Here is a 20,628-nt window from a genome sequence, read left to right as displayed (position 1 = left end):
CAGGATGGGGAAGGGGGGGGGGGGAGTGGGGGGGCGTTACGGGACTAATAAGGCTGCCAAAGAAATTTTATCCAGAATTTCTGATTGTCTGTGGGTCAGATATCCAACCCTACCTCAGCAGTCCTTCCCCATCCCTTCCACCCCAGATGCTTTATTGATCACATGAACTCATTCACGTGTGAAACAAACCCAAGGTGAAAACAGGTAGTATTACCCCTATACAAGGCAGTCTCGTGCTTCAGTCCCTATAATCACTCCGGTAAACAATTGAAAACTTTGAATCTTCTATGTGGTCATCGCTGTTAAATCAAGCAACCAGGATCAGTTTCCTTTCCACCTTCCCATAGGTCCCCCACAACCATTTTCGATATTTGACAATTGGTAAGATGTTACCTAATCCAAAAAAAAAAAAAGGAAAGAAAGAAAGAAATAAAGAAAGAAATGAAAAAAACTCAGTCTTGGAGTTAGAAGAGAAAACCAAACAAAAATGACATAATTGCACATTCTGTACCACTTTTTGTCAAAATGTCTTCACATCAGGAGAAAAAAAAGTTGAAAAAAAGGAATGAATTTTTCTGAACATGTATTTTACCATCAAATGGCCATTTTTGAGGGTTGGTTTCACTGAAGCAAAAGAGATTCCTGACAACTTATTGAGGCATGTTCACCATTTAACATTTAAGACTCTGAGCTGATATCCCTCCTAAAAAGGGAGGAACTTATGAAATCACATGGCTTAGAAAGACCAACCCCTCTCTTCCCTTCCAATAAAAAATTCTTTATCACTAATATTTTAAGAATATTATAAAAACCCAGCCCCTCTCAACTTATGAGCAGAACATGTTTCCAGATATGGTTAACAATAAAGTTTGAAGCTAGAGATCCAAGAACTACAACCACAGTTGTTAAAAAAGTACTTTATTTCTAAAAAGAACTTTAATGGTATGAAATGTAATGAATATAGGGAAATTGAATCCTCCTTTGTACTCTCAAAGTGTGTGAGCATTGGAGCTGCAAGCCATAGATAAAAGTTGCAAAACTGTAACTTTTATTCTTCAAGACAAAATGAAATTATTTACAAAATCTAGAGTTCTACTGATTTGAAACTCAAATGTCAAAACATAGGGTCAGAATTTTAAGTGGCCAAATTATCTATATTTTGCAACAAGTCACATTGTGATAATGTGGAAAAGGAGCCAGACTGCACTGAGTTAAGAATGCCCCACAAAAATTTACCAAAGGATGTCTTACCTATTATCATATGTAACAAGAAAACAAAACCTGCTGATTATCTTAACCCTTCAAGTCTGAGAAGAGACTAAAATGCAATTTCTCTTTACAATATCAATACAATATTGATCTTGAGAGAAAAAAGGTTAAAAATATGTTTGCATTGTTCCATTGAAAAGATGGAAACAAAGAATTCACTAAACTATGTAGCCCTGGTCAATCTAACTTAAAACTTTGCAGTTTCAACATACAGCTGTAAAATGCTCCAGAAATTTCTTTTCTTACTGTTTTTCTTGACTACATATGTTGATTAAAATTCATCTGCACTAAACATTAACAACTGAAATAGAAAATGTATTTCATAAAAAGGGTCCTCAGTTAAAATTCTCTTTTAACCATCTTACATGAAACATGATCTTTAGTTTGTGACCTAACTTGAGTATAGAGATCATATCATGAATATCAGTGCAAGAACAATCAAACACCATTAATACAAGAGTATCTTCACCCTGGGTTTCAACCAAGCACATGACACTCACTGGACACCTGAGTGCATGTAACAAGACATTTAGTAAATGACAGTAACCATTACACCTTTCTTTCTAAAAGATGAGTCAATTAAGACAGGGAGGTCTTTCTCAAAGTCTCTCCTCTAACTGAATTGTACAGCCACTTGGCCATGAAAGGTCTGGGTACTAGACTAGGCATTTCCTATTTTATCAAATCAGCAAAATGAGGTGAAGTATGCTTAGCACACATATAGCCTGGGTTTTTTCCTCTGATACTAATTACCACTGTGCTATCAAATGAATGAAGTATCAGTTGAATTTTTCTTACTTTTCAATCCTAGAAAATTTACTAAAGTTAATGAAAAAAAAGTAAGAGCAGTCCACAGTCCTTTTTCTTCCCTTTTCCAGGCTTTGTAGTTAAGCATTTTGATTTTGACAGATACCTACTATCCAATAAGAATGGTTGAACCCATATTTGGGAAAGCTCAACAGTATTTGTCACAGAGAAGGGGTTTGCATTAAGTTCCTTCTTTCAAGAAATGTGGTTTAATTAGAACTTACATGGTAAGCTTGAAAGAGAACATATCAACAAAATTCCCTTCCCTGCCACCTGTTCAAGCCATTTCAATCTTTCATTGCAATGTCTCCCTGCAAAGGAAGCCACTGATTTCAAGAGCTACAGGGTGAACCAAGCCACACTTGCAGACCACATTGGTGCCACAGATTAGGTAGAGGTTGAAGCCCTTAAGTCTGAGTGAGAACACCTCAAGTTCGTTGCACAGGATTCCCACAGCCAGAGAATACTCCGACTGAGTGGTTGCTTTCATTACTCAAAGTAATGTTTCCAAACCTGGTGAAGTTGTCTGCTGTAGCCCAGAGCCTGTCTGTGACTAATGCTAATAATAAAGACAAGACTTCAAAATTCATTGAAAGATGACATGCTTGACTCCTTACAAATTTCCATCAATGGACCCCTGTATCAAAAGCAAAAGATGTAATAGAACAAGCAGTTAGACTCGGTTGCCAATTATGCACACGAAACAATCAATTTTATAATTATACTATAAAGGTATCAGTTATGGTATCCAGTCAAGTCGCTCATGGTTCAACTCGCCAACGCCAACTCACCGATGTATAAAATCAAGTAAAGATGTCGGCGAGTTGGTCTTCAATCCAATACAACTTATTAGAAGTTAAACATATAGAAAAGTAAAAGACATGGACACATTATTGTGTGACAACAACACTGTAAAGATATAACATGTCAATCGGTCAGATTTTTTTAAAAAGCTTGGCTTTCCTGACAAGATCTTTGGTATTATCTTTTATTATGAAAGTGCAGACAATAGCTCGTTTGCGTCTGAAGCTTTCGTAGTCATTGGCAATGTTTTCCTTGCTTTATTCACCATGAGATCCTTATAAACTTTGTTGGAAAAAAATTGTTTTTTTACTAAAGATCTTTTACTTTTCTATATGTTTAACTTCTAATAAGTTGTATTGGATTGAAGACCAACTCTTTAACTCAGTTATAAGAGGAATGTATCAATTCACACATGCCAATGCAGAATTCCACAAAAATGACAACTTGTTAACTTTGAGACAAGGCAAAACCACTTGACACTTAACACCATGTTCTTCATCACTTTCATAACAATGTCTAATAATTGTTTTTGCCCTATTTTAATTTCATTACTTTTTGATTGAGAGTTAAAAAAATGTGCCTCAGAGTGTAGGAAAATGCATTTCTGAGGGTCTAATTTTTAAAAATTTTCTGGGGGAACATGCTCCCAGACCCCCCTAGGGGCTCAGGCCCTATGGGCCTTCATTCACACCCTTTGGCCACGTATTCACATCTTACAGGAGAAACCTTGGGTTTTACACCTGCTCCTTACACCTGAATGAAATCTCTCCACCAATTTATCAAAGTGGAATCAACTACTTACACTGATCTTCCAAATGTCTTTATGCTAAAATACTTTCACAGTTTTCATTTCCTTCACCAAAGATATTTACTTCAAGGCTAATTGCAGTTGATGACATGTTTGTTACCAAAGCATCAACCAGTCCATGTATTCAGTCTTCATATAAGTTATTCCAGTTACTGAGTGTAAGGTTCAGGGTAACAACCGATGTGTTCTTTGGCAGATCATCATCCGGATCACATGTCCATTCTCCTCTCATTTCACTGTAATTGTTGACTGTAAGGCTCAGCATAGTCAATGACGTGTTAACCGCCAAACCATAACTCAGACCAAGTGTCAAGTCTCCTTCCATGTCACTGTAATTGTTGACTGTAAGGCTCAGCGTAGTCAATGATGTGCTTTCCCCCAAACATTCACCCAGACCAAATGTCAAATCTCCTTCCATGTGACTGTAATTGTTGACTGTAAGGCTCAGCGTAGTCAATGACGTGTTTTCCCCCAAACCATTATCCATATCACATGTACTCCTTCCTTCCATGTGACTGTAATTGTTCACTGTAAGGCTCAGCGTAGTCAATGACGTGTTTTTCCCCAAACCATCACCCAGAATACCTGTCAAATCTCCTATCATGAAACTGTAATTGTTGACTGTAAGGCTCAGCGTAGTCAATGACGTGTTTTTCCCCAAACCATCACCCAGACCAAATGTCAACACTTCACACATTTCATCGTAATTGTTGACTGTAAGGCTCAGTGTAGTCAATGATGTGTTTTTCCCCAAACCATCACCCAAATCAACTGTCCACACTTCATATATTTCACCATAATTGTTGACTGTAAGGCTCAACGTAGTCAATGACGTGTTTTTCCCCAAACCATCACCCAGACCAAATTTCAACCATGGTACTAGTAGATTGTAAATGTTGACTGTAAGGCTCAGCGTAGTCAATGATGTGTTTTTCTCCAAACCATCACCCAGAGCATCTATGTTTTCAAGTAAGTACTCAAGTAAGTCAATGTTTTTGAATACAAGGTTCAATGTAGTTACACACTCATTTTTTGCCAAACCCTCAAAGAGGTTGCAATTCCAGTCTTCACTGATGCTGTCAGGGTCGTTTATGCTCACACTCAGCTTTGTTACACAACCATCCTTAACTTTGGCAAATACCGGTGTAATTGGTGAAGAATCATCTGTAGATAAACAAACCTCTCTGCAAATCTTCTTGCCTGAATTAAAGGAATGAACATTTAATGCAAAAAAATATATCTGGTCACTCAATAGCCTTTGAAGAGTGTTCTTTCCGTCTCCCATCACCTCCCCCCAAATGTCAATACTCAAGTTAGACAGGGTGTCAAGTTTGTTAAAATGCCTAAAAAGACAGTCAGCAACGCTATCAGTTATTCTTCCGTTCATATTCAAATTGACACATGAAGCCGATGAAGCTATGAGGAGTTTACATAGATCAGTTGCTCCACTGCAATCTAACTCTCCCCAAATGTTAACAATTACTGAATGTAGTTTTGAAGCTGAAATGTTTTCTTTCAGGACAGGGCAAAGGAAAGCTACCTGTGAATTTCCAACCATGCCAGTAACATTTGGATACACTGTAAAGGATGTGGTTGACTTTATTGCAGACTGTAGAGTCCCACAAATATTTGCCCAATTTGTAGGAAGCTCACCAAACACTTTTAATTGTAGAGACTCCAAAGACCTGTTTCCTAAAGAGCCTTCTTTTAACAAACTCAAACCACTGTGGCTGAGTTTTCCACAAAAAATTAGTGCAAGAGACTTCAGAGAAGAATTTGCCACAAGTCCTTCACTAACAGAAGTTGCTAATGAATCATGCATGTCTTCAACAGTAAGGCTTAGAGATGTAAGTGATCTGTTCAATAAAATCTTTCTTAAAAGTTCTGCTTCAGTTTCCGTCCATGGACCAAAAGTCTTGAGTACAATGGAAGTCAGTGGCGTATCGGCAGATAGTCCCTTGTCAAGTATGGCAACATATTCCTCTAAAAACTTACAAGGCAGTTGAAAAGTTATGGTTGTCAAGGTCTTATTTGCAGCCAAGCTGTCACTGATAGCAACAACTTCTACTGAGGAAATATTGGAACAAGTAACCTCAAGAGTAAAGGAATATGCAGTTGAGTCCACTCTGAGTAATCTACACAAAAGAGTTGTAATCTCCTCTATCATAAACCTAACGGAAAAGGAAAGCGTTTGTAGACTTGTGTTGAACGCCACGAAATCAGCTAGTTGGTCATTATTTACATTGGCCTGAACATCATCAAAAACACTTCTTATTGCTAGATGAACAGGAAGCTGTAACTGTGAAGAACTTGTGCAGGCATTCAAAATAATGAACCACTCTGTTGTTGTTTCCTCATCTGATAAGTCAATAGTTATGGTCTGTGGAAACGGAATAGAGGAACAAAGAGCCATTGCCACTTTTTCATAATTTCTACTCTCACTGAAACAATCATGGAGGAAAGTAACCACTACCTCAGGGCACTTGTGCCAGTCCCAGTTTTCATCCTTTAGCTTCTTACCAATCCGTTCAAAAAGAAGACCAGCTTCCTCACCCAGAATACCTGACATGAAGATGAACACTTGTTCGTACCTCTCTACCAAATCCCTGTAAAAGTTAAAGTCAGAAAAATCAACCATTTGTTTCAATAGCATATGTGCTAGATAAAATGCAGCCAGATACTCTTGAAATGTCTTGTGAAAGAAGAAATACTCGTGCTGTGGATTTATCTTCCGTAAGCTGGCTTCCTTGAACACAAGACCAAGTTTGCGAGCTGCAAGACTCTCATGTGTAGATTCAAATTCTACCAACTCTTTTTCAAGAAACGAAAATCGATAGTTTTTCAAGCATCTCCAAGCTAACTCTCCAAGAACTAGCAAACTGTCTTCAAAGTGCCTTGTTAGAGCTTTGTCATCAGCAGGAGCCTCCAGATTGTGCTTGGCACAATATCTTCGTAAAAGGCAACAAACAATTATCTGGTAAAGTTCAGTGCGATAAGATGGCAGTTCTCCCTCGTGGTCCTCAAACACAACGCAAAGGAGTAACAAATTCAGTGGATTGTTCCATAGTGCATCAAGGAAAGAGTTTGTTTGAATTTCTGTGATGAGCCTCTCTCCATTTGACACATTCTCAGGACCTGTATTCTTAAAATGTTTCCTTATATATTTAAAAGCATCTTCTTGTGTATAGCCTTCAATTTGTAAAAGCATATCAAAGTCCACATTTTGCCGCACAACAATTCCTCTTTCCTGGCGTGAAGTGGCTAAGACATAGCAAAATGGAAAAATCTTTTTTTGAAGCAATTTATCCACACAACTTTCTGACATCTTAGGTAACTCATCAAGACCATCCAAAATTATTAAAACTTTTTCTTGGAAATCTAAATCTTCAATATAATCAACAAGTACTTTCTTGATAGCTCCTGCATTACATTCTGGTAGAAGTTGTGTATCAATGGCCTCTATTATGTCTCCACAAATATCACGGCATTTGAGCAGTAAAACTACTTCAAATTGAGGAAAGGAATTTACCTTTGAAGTTGCCTTATTAGCCCAATCATGTGCAATTTTAAGACAAAAAGTTGTCTTGCCTATTCCAGGGCTCCCTTCCACAAGCACAATGACATCATCTCCACTTTTAAAAATTTCAGACATGTTGACTTCATTGTTTTCTAGCCGGAAATCTCGGTTTCTTCTTCGCAAAATTTTCAATCTTGTGTAAACATCTTTCAAAGGCAACCGAATGGTACTATCCCAGAAGAGTGGTTTCAACTGAGATCGTCTGCTGTACTCCTCTTTCAGAAGTCGGCAAACGATACCAAGGTAGTTACCTAAAAATGAAGAAAACAATTCTTTAAACAATTCTTACCAAAGGCATGTCGAGTTCTTCTATGTTTGAAAATTTAAAAGAACATTTAAAACTTTCAGGAATCCAGAGTAAGGCTTCACCATGCATGAGAATGATATTCTCCATGATGTGTTTTTTTAAAAAGCCATTTAAAATATCAAGATTTAAGAATCCTTCCCAGGAGACTCTGAGAAGGACTATGTGACAAACCACTCCAGTGCGGAGATAAGCAAACAATTTGAATCTAGGAGTAACAGTTAACAATGTCAACTGATTGTCCATGTAATTATTAGCTGTTTTAAGGAATATTACCTATAGGTGGAAATACATGACTGCGGTAAACCAGTTTGAATTTGTTTATCAATTATTCCAATAAATTGTAAACACAAGAGTGTGTAGATGATCCTGTAATATTCTTGTGACAGTCAGAGAGATTGACAAACAAACATACAGTTAGATCAGGTGAGAAAACCTGAGCCCTATTTGAACTACTGATTTACACTACAAACTCCTGGTAAAGCAAAATCACTATAATTGCCATAAATCACTGATTATTGATCACAGAAATAACTGTAAGTAGCCCTATAACAGACCTCTCTGGTATGTAAGCTCTGGTTGGATTGAGATGGTGGCAGGAGTTAAACACTGATTCTGTTGCCCAAATGGAGGTGATAAACCATGACTAAAAGAACCTTTAAAAGGAAAAAAATGTTAATAAGTAACACTAACAAATTAATTATCATAGGTAATTATCACACTGTACCAATACAAAATATTGATTTTCAATATTATCATAATGATTGTAATAAACACTCAAAAAGATTTTTTAGGGCCAACTGTTAAAAGTTTCAGGTAAAGACTTAACAGGCTAATTTACAAACAGGAATATTTATGAACTACCGTAAATTGACAATTATTCGCCAGAGGTGAAATTAATATTGTTGAATAATACCCTACACAAAGGTGAGGGGGTTATTCAACAATGTTCATTGAGCCGGAGGCCAATGGTTGTTTTAGTGTGATTTCTTAGGTGCCTTCAAATTATGTTGTAATAGTTAATTTATGTAAATAAAGAAATCATGGAACATATTTTGTTGCAATTGTGTTGATTCCTCATATCAACATATACAGGCAGTTTTAACAAGTTTATTTAATTCAATCAGGAAAAACTTCAAATCTTACTTTTCCAAAAGCCAAACTCATTAGAATCTTTTATTCTTTTCATAATTCAATTTTCTTCCATTGCATTTATCGCTTCCTTTAAAAAAAATTCAAAAAAGGCGGGGTGGCCATTTTGAAATTTAGTAACACTGCTATAATCCCCTTGTGCGAGGTAATTATAAGCAGATATGATCAAATTCTCAAGCAATCAGAGCACGCATATCTCTACAATCAGCCAAGCAATTATACTAATATATAAATATTTTGATCCAGTATCAAATTCTCCAAACTATAACCATGAACAGAAGTGAAAATAAAGCTAAGAAAAAAAGATTCAAGCTTGTACAGGAGCTGGACCCTTGACCGCTGTGATTCTGGTGCAGTGCTCTATCAACTGAGGTAACATTAACCAGCTGGCTAACAAGCCAACTCATGTTTACTTCTTTTGTGTTTACTATACACATGTGATGGTTACCGTGCAGTTGTCTGTTCTTAAACAGGACATAAGGTATAAAAGAAAAGTTAAAAATTTGAACTATTGTTTAACCTAACCACTTTTTTCAGACCAAAACAGTTTGTAAAACGTAAAAGCAAACCACAAGTTAAACCCACAAATATCACAAGACCAGTGAAATGGATCAACAAAACAAACAGTACATGTACAAGTTAGAGAGGTCTGTTCACATCACAGATAAATCAAAACAGTCAGTTCTGCAAGCTTTTATGAAATGATAATTCATATATACATGTACAGCTTGTAGCTGTATAGGAGTTAAACACACTTGGAGAATGCACTCAGTTATAATATTTCAAATATCTTGTTTGCAAATTTCATGGATAGGCCAATTTTTATGTATTATGTTCTGATCTATACCTTGCAAGGGCTGAAGGCTGACGTAGTGTACTTCATGGACATGTCCCAGCACAAGATGCTTGCTTTGGTCAAATGGACAATCAGGCTTGATAATTACCTCACTATGGCCTGGAAGACTACTAATCACATGAATGGCTATTTGATAACAGTTTGCTGCAGCCCAGAGAATCACATGATCACCCCAAGTGCCATCTTGTTCCATGTCTGTTAAGTAACCACCCCACGTTGTGTGTCTATCAACAAAATGAAACAGATCTGTTCCATCCACCTTTAAGAGAAAGTCCAACAAGATAACATGAAATATTAATAGCAATAGAGTTACTTCTAATGATTTAGAATGGTAATATTTTCATATAATAGGTATTACCTTCAAAAGTATTCACAGATGATACAAGACTCTTTAGTAACTAGGCTCAATAGTCCTTAATAGTACTCCCTGTATACGTCGGATTGAGTAATTTTTACAACTAACATCATGATATATAATCTTTAAAATTCTAATAGCAAAAAAGGATTAATTTAAATGAATGATTATAAACAAGTTCATCAGCAATATACTTGCCACAGTTGTTCTAAAAAAACATAGCAATAAGTTAAAACAAGAAAGAAAGACATTGTTATGATACAAAGACAAGTTGTCCTTTCTAATTGTGTCAACTTCAACTTCATGTATCATACATGTACACTGATTTTTTTTTTTCCTGATCAAAGCCTTGAAAATGTTCTAATAATGATTGCTGACATTAAACTTGAATGTGGAGCAGAAGATACATTTGTAGTATCTGTCCTAGACATTACATGTACTTTACCAAATATACTCACCTGTTTTGGGTGCTCTCTTAGATACTGAACTAAGGACCGCCTCAATTCAAAATGATGGATCTTTACTCCTTTGACAGTCTCCAGTTGCTCTGAAAAGGCATAGAACATACAATTCCCTGACCCTTGATTGTCAGAAATTTTATAGCCCTTTTCTGAAGCAATCTTCTCTAAGTCTGAGAGTAGGTCTGTGTTGCTGCTGATCTTATATCTACTGGCATTCTGTTGCCACTGTTGAAGGTCACGAATGACTTGTTCATTCCCACCTAAAAGAAAAACAACTTAATGATCATTAATTTATTCTTATACATGTACATGACAGGTTGCTGACAAAATCATGGCATATGGTGCAAGAGTAAAACAGAAAGAACTACACAGGTTGAGAATTGAGTATTTGGGAACAGAGGGAACAACAGTTTTCAAAGCTTAAGATGTTTTCAAGAACTTGTTGCAAAATGATTGTGTGACAACAAAGGTATACTGAGTAAGGTCAACTACAAGAGGATTTTAATGAAGGGGGCAAGTTTCTAAAGCAACTTTGGTGCTGCATTGAAAGAAGAGTATAACAGGGTAATTAAGTATTATCAACTGAGTTGATAACGTAAAATGGCCTCTGTAAAGGCTTTTAAAGTTGACATTTTGTACAGGTTTCCCTGTTTTGAGCATCATTCACACAAAAGACTTGGCATGGAACTCTGACCCTGTTATACTTATCCTTCATTTTTTTCCTTATAATCTAAAAAAGGTCAATCTAAATTAAGACACCAACCAAGTTGACCATGCTTGTTGAACATTCAACAGTACCTGCTTTACATGTATGTCTCAAGTAAAATAACAACAGAAAGTATTTCCCATGCAAATGCACTTTACCAAGTACATATTTCAAAACTCTGAAACACTGTTCCTAACCTTGTAGGTAAGATTATTACATAACAATTAAGTTCACCTTTCCTGAGTATTTACTATTTTAAACTATTTGTTTGATTCAGGTCTATAAAAAAATTATGGTAACCATAGGTCCAAGCTGACCCAAGGCTGATTCAACTTTTTACCAGTACACCTGGTTTATCAGTTATTAGACAAGTTAAGGCTGTAACATTTAAATTAAAGTAAATTTACCAAAGACAAGGTTCCTCATCTTTATCACAAGACTCTTACAAGGCTCCTCCCAGCTATACTTCTTCAAGTACTCTTCACGTAGCAATCTTGACTCTGAAAGTCGCACTTCTCTCTCTTTCTGACGGACACACTTGATTTCGTTGGCCCAGTCTTTAGAATCGTCAGAGTCTACAACACTCTGAGAGCCTAATGGCACTTTCCTCAGAGCTTCTCCAAGTCCTGAATTACCACTGACAAGTACAGGCAGACCAGCAGATAACGCCTCCAGAGCTGTTATTCCAAAACCTTCCGTTCTGGATGGCATTATTGCAAGATCCACTTCACAGAATAAGTTTGCCAGCACTTCTCTGCTATCATCAAAGCTGCGAATGATAAGCTGATTACGTTTAATGCCATGGTGGAGCAACTTTTCTGCCACAATATCTCCTTTTCCTCCAGCTGTGCAGACAAATTTGAGTTTGTACGATTCATCTTTCAACTCAGCAATTGCTTTGGCAGCTATATCGTACCCTTTGACATTGAAATCTTCACAGCTGTCACCACTTCCAATTACCAGAATACAGAATGTTCTTCTCTCTTCTGTGGCTTGCTCTACTTCCAAAAATTCAGAGAAAATGCTTGGAGTAAGGTCAAAAATATTTTCCTGTTGTTTAACTGGATAAAGGCGACGCCTGTAAGCTTCTGCCAGCTTGGGTCCAATAGTGATAACTTGATCAGCCATTTTACAGAGTTGGATTTCTGTTTTTTGCATTTTTTCACCTTCTGAAATGATTTTGTACATTCCATCTTCTTCAGGAGCAGAATGAACAACTTGGATCCACTTGCAATGACTGTAAATTGGATTTCTCTTGATGAGTGCAATTGGTCAGCCAAGGTGAACTCCATGACCAATGACACAGTCTATTGTATGGTTTATTGGAGGAGATGACAGGCAAAGAACTGGCTCTACACCAGGAACTCCACCTGCTTCAATGAGCTTCACATTGTGACCTTTAGCACTGCTCCTGTCCTCTCTGCTGCAATTTGGAAGCAAGACACTAACATCCACACTGGGGTGTTTAGCTAACTGGATGGCCAGCTCTCGGTTGATAGTTGACAAGTCCCCATCAGTTGATGATCTCCACTCGTTACTTAGCAAAGTGACTTTCAGTGTCCTACTTTCCTGGTCTTCCTGTGATTTAGAGGCTACACTAGGAATGGTGGAATACTACAACAACAAAACAAGAATGGTATTGACAATAAGCTGTAAAACAATAATAAATCACAATAATAATGGATGTCCACTCAATATGTCAAGTCAATTCTTTTGTAAACTTGCAGTTGAGTTTTATCCTATGCCAAAAAGTCAGATACATGTAGATTGAGACAAATTTAAACCAGGAAAATTTTAAGTTGCTTTGAAGATCTACACTATCACTGTCACTGATAACAAACATTACAGTTATAAGGAAATTGAAAATTATCCTAATTTCAAAGTGAGTTGAAGAGGATCTTCCTCTTCAACTCACTTTGAAATTGGTACATGTAGTTTCATTGAAGACATTTAGGTGAAAAAATAAGGGGGTAAATGAATGTTTTTGTCAAAATCAAAGGTTGGTATTTGTAACAGATTTAGATTCCTCTTACTACCTTTTGTAGCCTTGACATCACAGGAAGCTTTTAATTTTGAAACATTATGCTGGAAAAAAAAACAATACGAAATGTGAATTTACTGAGTCTATTTAAAAAGCTTTCTATTTCCTCTTGGAATGTTGTTGAGACCACTTATTAGGGTAGTTCCAGAGGCTAACTTGACCTTTTTGGGAAGCCTTCATTTTCTCATATCACTGTTTAAGTTGCCTCTTTGCAAAATGTGAAGATTGGAAAACGGCCCATTTTCAAAATGAGAAGTTTTGTTTCCAAGGACAAATCTTGCAGCAAATAAAGATAAGATCCTGGTCTAATGGTGTTTGTTGTTCACAAGGTATTTCCTTTAGATGACATTTCTGATACATCCATTTCCTAAGTAACAATGTGATATTGAAAAACAAAGTGCTATCTTATCATGGATTGAACTCAAGAAAGAGCTCTATGGCAGCTGACTACTTACACTTTCCAAGCAACAAAACGCAAATACATTTTTTTTAACCTTTTATTCTGAGAATTTTGATGAAATCTCCAATTTTGGAAACACATCACAACCATAGGCAAGTGAATAACCACAGATTTTGTTTCGTCACACCATGCTAGATTGAAAGTTGTTAATTCCCACACCATGTCGTATTTTTGTGGTTCCTGGTGGTGAGCAACATTTACAGCATAGTATACCATGGTCTGCAAAAATTTTCCAAATGAGAAGGCATGGGATTGTAAAATTGTCAAATTGAATATTACTTGGCAGACTGCTCTGAAAATCTTTATCACCATCATCTTTGTGCATGTGCCAAACCATTTTGAGTAGTAGTAGAAATTGGCTTGGATTTACAGAAGATTTTTCTCCAAAATGGCCTTTTAAACACACCCCCAAATTCCATGAAATTCCACAAATTCCAAGGCAATGTGCAAAATAAAAGTTTTTCCCCAGATTATGAGTAAAATGATATATCCCATGTGACAATTTCAAGTCGTTCCAACAAATCTGTCAGTAAATATTTCATTAATGATTTGAGACAAAATTCACTGAATGTAGTGTTTGGTACCACCTTAATTTGGTAGTGAAAATGTACCTTATCGTAGGCACTGTACAATGAATCATTTCCTCTCAAATAAAGACAATCAAGAACAATTTTAATGAAATCAGAACATACCAATAGCAAGTCATCTGACCACCACCTTCTTCATACATCCTAAACAGATAGAGAAAATAAAAGATAGAGTGTTTAAATACATCACCTATTCTGCATTTGGAAAGGCATGTTATAAAAGTCAGAGATTGTGGAAAGAGAGCCATTTATGTTTATGATAAGAAAAAATTATCAATATTTTCAATGAAATAAATTTCTTTTTGACCTGTGGATGAAATTCAATTGCAGAAATGATCTTTAAAGGTACTACCTGGTAATTTAAGCAATTACAGAGATCAGGATTCTACTGAAGCCAATAAAAGACAACCCCAATATATATTTTTGAAATCCAAAACATAGTTTATTGTAGTTTAAAAGTTTCTCAAGCCCTAAAAAAAAATTAAGAATCCTGATTGAAATGTTGGAACTGCAAATAATTTTTTTGAAAACCCAAAAATACTTTGTGATCCAATCATTTTTGTAATGAAATCAAAAAAATGTTTGAAATTGAAGTTTAATCATTCCCTGCAGAATATGCTCTGAATGAACTTGACTTCTCCTTTAAAACTTCAACTGACTGAACCTTCTTTTCAAAGTCCTCAGTGATGCTTTAATCAATTTAAAGTTTCAACATCCCTCCTGCCCCCCCTGACAACTCCTCAAGCATTTGCACTTTTGAAAACTTCATACTTTTAAACACCTTCATACTAAAAAATAAAACATGTCTATTTTGCTGGAAAGACTTGACAGTTCTGGTTCAAATTCCTCACCCCATCCAGCCAAGATTCAAATTCCCCAACCCTCCCAGGGGAGGAAAAGAAACCTTTCTAACCCTTTTATAGCTCAATAAGAAACTAGGAATCTGCTTTACACCAACCATCCTGATGACATAATAGTATTCTAAAACTAGGAGACATATCACTATATTTGTGGAGTGATTGGCCACTAACATCCATAGAGGCTGGATCATTTAAAAAAGTTATTAAGTGATTCCAGACAAGTCCCCAGACCAGATGTTTACTGATTCACTCCAAAGTAAATAAAAAATCAGCAATGTGAAAGGTGTGAAAAAATTACAAACAAGATTGACAAATAGGGAAATGCAAATGCACTTAAAGACATAAAATGGACACTGAATATGATTGAGAGAAAGGAACATCTCTAATCAATGAAAAAAAAAACATCCTCTCATCAAACCCCAAAATGTTACAAAGTGCATGATTATGAGTTAATTGAACCAAAAAATATTTGGATCTTAACCCTTTACACCCAAACACCAGTATGCATATTCTCCATACTGTTCTCCATACATTTCCTGAGGTGCTAACAAGGAGAATTTATTTAAAAATCAAGAGCTTCTTTAGCTGGTGGTCATTTTCTTTATTCTCATGACCTCAATGTGTGATTCAGGGGTGATATTGTAAGGAGAATTTAGATGTTAGTCACCCTTAGGGGTTCAACAAGGTTGGGTCTTTCATTCCCATAAAGGGATCTGATCACAATTTTTGATATGTTGTTTTATTCAAGATATTTTGGTTTGAAAATAAAATCTAAGAAATGTGAGCTAGTGTAAGTCAGATATTTATCAGCTAAAAAAAACACACTGGGAAAAACCCTCAAAGATTGTGAAAAAGTTACATTGCCACCTGAGGTTTAGCTCGAGAATACGATTTAACTTTGAACATGGACATCTGTTCTAAATATTTCTAATTTCACACCCAGACAATCAAAGTTTGTGACACAACCCAGAAGTTTATTCACTCTGCCCTCTACTTCAGGAGCGAGTTGCTGATTATAGAAAATAAATTCATATTTTAAACGAACAAGTCATCCTCCACAAATGTTAGCCTACATGTGGCTGTACCCTCCCCCTCAAAGTGAAACAGCACAAGCAAGGGAACAGGAGGGAAGCAAAGGAGGGTTCCCTTGCTTCCATTTCGCCTTAGCGGGGGGAGGGCACAGCAACACAAATGTCTTCATTGAGATGCAAATTTAAACTTGAAACACATTTCTCATGCGTGGATTACAAAGCATTTAAACTGAACGAAATTCCACAATCCTAAAATTAAAGTGTTCCACATACGACGGCTAATCCATCAGTTATTCGGACAAGTGGACCGAAAACGTTCACAATTTATGGTACCATGTTTTATGGTACCCTCTTGCTTATAACACCTCACAGTTGTAAAGACATGCAATGCAACGAAAGCACGAACAAGGCAAATCCAGGGACGAAACGGACATTTTTTGACGCACACTTTTAACGAACATTAATTTAGGAAAGTTAAAAAAATTCCGTAGTTGAATTGGCTTCTTCGGAAGAAATAACCTTTATTTGGCAAAGAAGAAGAGCTTTATGCCAGTTCAATTTCCGGCCGGCGCAAACGTTGCAACCTCAGCACGTTTCGTCACGGGCTGGAATATGATATTTCAAATTTGCATGTTTTCTCACGATAAATAGCTTGAGGACAACCTACACATTTGAAGATATGAAAGGGATCTTTACATCTGGAAGTGGCATCGAACAGGTCCTGAAACGTAAACAAATCGTAATTCCTCAATCGAATACCTTTGATAACTGACGCGCATGTAAACTGTTGCTGATTATTGCCACTGGTTTCCGCCGCTAAAAGCCTTTAAAAGGGATGACCACAACTTCTCCGGTGAACTAATCACTTGAAGACATGATTACGAGCTGAATAAATATTGAACTCAACCCATGATTGACGCGAACGCTCCCTCGTAAGGAAGTCAACTCAGTCAGAGGTAAACTTTCCGCATTACTCGTGAGAGAAATTATCGTTGTGGGCGTGCGTACTTCTAAATTAATTTGGTCACATGATTAACTGACGAGCAATGATGCGGGTAGTTGACTACAGGACGGTATATTAGAGAGTATGCCTAACAACGTCTTCTGGGGGTTAGAGGGGTACGATACTGGAATGCGGTTAAATGATAACCTATCAATGCCGACACTCATTCGAGAATATTACAATAAAATGAAACAGACAGCTTATCATTATTATTGAGAATTACTCATGAAATTGGGGGTTACAATTTGGTGATCTGCTATAACTGCATGTTTGGGGGTAATTTCCTAATTTCGTACATCCTTCAGTTTTTTTTTTCTAAAATATGTAGGAAGCTGAAGATAGAAAAAAACCCTTTTTGGCCTGTTATCCCTTGCGAAATGGCTTTTGGAATTCCTAGGAATTCCTAGGAATAAAGGTGTGAATTTTCACGGTAAATTCGGACTGGGAATTCCTAGGAATTCCTAGGAATTCCCAACCATAACAACTCTGGTTCTAAAAACCTAGAAATTCCTAGAAATTCCCAGAAATTCCCAGAAATTCCCAGAAATTCCAAGTTTATAGCCAACAGGACTTGGAATTCCTAGGAATTCCTAGGAATTCCTAGGAATTCCAACTCAGAGAACCAATGACTTTCCCTGAAAAGCTGTAAATCTAAAAAATTCCTAGGAATTTCTGGGAATTTCTGGGAATTTCTGGGAATTTTTAGGAATGTTTAAGAATTACTGGAAATTTTAAGCAAAAATTTGAGGCTAATGATATAAAATAAATACTTTAAATTAAAAAACCCAGCTAAAATTCAAGTATTCAATGAAATTTATTGAAAAGCTTGATTAAGGCGTACATGTAAAATATTTTTGATTAATTATTAACAACAATGTGTGGTAATATTAGGATGGAATTTGATTTATTTTTCTTTTCTTGAAAACTTCATACGGATTAATCCTCAATTATAGCTATTCGTATAAAATAGTTCTAATCAATCATTAAATTTGGTTTGACACAAATTGTGAATAAAATCTGTTGATTCTTTTCCAAAAAATACAATATCCTAAGTTATATTTATATAGTTATATTCTTGGGAGTGAAGGGGCTAATTACAGACAAATAAAATTGATTTTTTGATTAAAATCTTGTTATAACTGTAACAATAAATTAGAATGAAGTTATCCTAAACTGCAAACTTAGCTGCTGTTTGTACTGTTTGTATTTTTTTTCCTGGACTCACAATGAGTTGGCCTTGAATGAGGTTATCAACAAGAACCTTGACCATTTTGTATCTGGATTCCTTGACATCTGAATTTGAAAAAAAAAAAAAAAAAATTAAAATATGTATGTTTAAAGCTCAGACCAGGCTTTTAAGATGGCTATGAGGAAAAGGGCATTCATTGGATTCTCAAATTGAGAAATCTGTGTTATATTGAGTGACTTTTATATTGGAGTTAGTACATCTCTCTCATGGATTTTACTAAAAAAGGGCTGAATACATTATTTTGTTTTTACCAAGGAGGGCTTCTTTATGTACTAAAGTTTGTTATGAATCTTGAATGTTCCCAAACGTGACTAGAGGAATCTTGAAACCTTACTGATAGGTTTATTTCATTGTAAAGCATAAGCTTAAGAAACTGCGGCATGCAAGTGACCGATTCGATTCTCAGAATTATTCTAGTTTCAGTTGCGCCGAGCGTTATGTAAGCTTAATTCAACCCGCTACATCTATTCTTTTATAAGATTTTGATCACAACGAATATCGCAATTTTTACTCACCACAAACTTTCAAAATCGTAGCTTTACAGATGGCCACTCGACCCTTGTTTGTACCGGTCCATATGTCAACTGTTGTCCCTACTTTTAACTCCACGGCGCCAACGACTTTCTTCTCTTTTACAACACTCACGCTATTCTCGTTTTCCCATTGAACCAGAATAAAAGCTATCTTTAGAAATGTTATATTAAGCAAAACAGTTGAGAAAAGCGATCAACCGATGAAAAGTACATTCAAAGATGAGCGCCAAATGGAGTCTTCTTTGTTTCCGATCACGGGCATGATCACGTGGATCTTTTAGAACTTGTCATTGGCTAGCAAAGTGAATCCGCTGGCTTGCCGATTGCAGTGTTAAGAGAAGCGCCGAACTTTATTTTGACTTCTCCGACCGGTTCTCTGCTCCTAGAAGATGGATAGCTTGGTGATATAAATAAAGATGTGAGCTCACTCTATGTAGAAATAATCGACAAGAATCGATCGTATTACAAATGCACGATTTGTGGCCGAAAGTTGTCGAGGAAACAAAGACTCGAAACTCACTTGAGTTGTGTTAATGGCAAAGGTGAGAAATAACACAAGCCAATCACAGTTTTGAATGCTACTACAAATCGTCTTTTACCCTCATATTTATAAAAGAAGGATACCACATTCGGAAGTGTAAGAGATACATAGATGATCCCAGTGTACCAGTACCCAAATCTACAAAGCTTGACCGTAGCAAGCGTTCAGCAACACGTTCCAACACCGCCATCTCGATTCCTCAGTCAGTCGTTTCCACTGAACTTAAAGCAGTATTGACAACAGAGTAGAGTGCGTCTTACAAAGGAGAAACATTTGTACAAGAGACAGGAGTAGCTATATGCGATTACAGAGGTGCGTTGGAACTCTGGTCCACAAATAGTTATGCACTGCCCGAAGTATAAAACAATTTTGTTGATAGCTGACAGACAGAGAAGAACAACAAGTAAACTTAAGAGCTGTTATTACTGAAGTGTGACTAGCATTTTTCATTTTTATATAAAGAAGGACTTTTAATTTGCACCAAAAATAAAAGGATGTAATATTTTTTTGGGAGATCCAGTGATTGGGACATTTAAGAAATTAAGTTATGAAAGGAAACTTGGTTGGTATTTCTCACTACTAACAAGTCTTGTTGACAAATATTTTCAGATCAGAGTTTCAAATAAAGTAAATTGAAGACGTCATATAAAAGGTGTTTTTCCTCAAAGGGTACATTGACTACCTCTGTCTTGTCTGCATGCCAAATGTTTGCAAAGTGTGTGGATGATCCACAAGTATTGGAACTCTTACAAAAATGTTTTGTAAGAATAAAAACAGGAAAACAAATTACAGCAATTAGTCATGAAAATAGAGCAAAAAACTGAAAAAAGCAGCAACAACAATCATGAAAAAAGAAAGATTAATTAGGTGTTGAATTTGTTGGTCTAAGGCATGAAATTTCTACTAAAAGTATTGTCAACAAAAAGTCTCTGACAGCGTTTGAGGCAACTGAGCTTGACTATTCCAAGGTTTTCTAACAAAGGCAACCAGTAATGTAGGTTAGGGAAGTAAGATAACAATGTAATTATTGTTAATTATTGTGGAAGTTTGCAATTTCCATTTAACATAACTGACAGCTGGTTCATGAGAAAATCCATATTAATATAAAGATTTACTAAAACTTAGTTTGAGTAATAAATTTCATGATCTTTAAGTTATAAACATGTACTTGTATGTATATCTCTTGGTAAGTTTTGTATAGCATACCTTTTATTGAGCCAAAGT

The 20,628-nt window shown here is 36.2% G+C and overlaps 1 long non-coding RNA gene and 1 pseudogene across 2 annotated transcripts; both read right to left on the bottom strand.

Annotated features, from left to right (window-relative positions):
* Positions 1–901: 901 nt before the first annotated feature.
* Positions 902–17,075, bottom strand: LOC149037031 (uncharacterized; annotated as a pseudogene). Its single transcript, XR_016181327.1, has 9 exons — positions 16,838–17,075; positions 14,293–14,331; positions 13,136–13,184; positions 11,507–12,713; positions 10,391–10,653; positions 9,569–9,836; positions 8,127–8,225; positions 3,683–7,516; positions 902–2,713 (listed from the first exon to the last, which is right to left on the bottom strand). The product of XR_016181327.1 is annotated as an uncharacterized LOC149037031 (transcript).
* A 426-nt stretch (positions 17,076–17,501) lies between these two features.
* Positions 17,502–19,261, bottom strand: LOC149037030 (uncharacterized). Its single transcript, XR_016181349.1, has 2 exons — positions 18,846–19,261; positions 17,502–18,374 (listed from the first exon to the last, which is right to left on the bottom strand). It is a non-coding gene; the product is annotated as an uncharacterized LOC149037030 (long non-coding RNA).
* Between the last annotated feature and the right edge of the window lie 1,367 nt (positions 19,262–20,628).

This window comes from Pocillopora damicornis, chromosome 11 (assembly GCF_964200805.1).
Source record: "Pocillopora damicornis chromosome 11, jaPocDami1.2, whole genome shotgun sequence".
NCBI classification, from domain to species: Eukaryota; Metazoa; Cnidaria; class Anthozoa; order Scleractinia; family Pocilloporidae; genus Pocillopora; species Pocillopora damicornis.
This window is presented reverse-complemented; position numbering and strand designations above follow the sequence as displayed.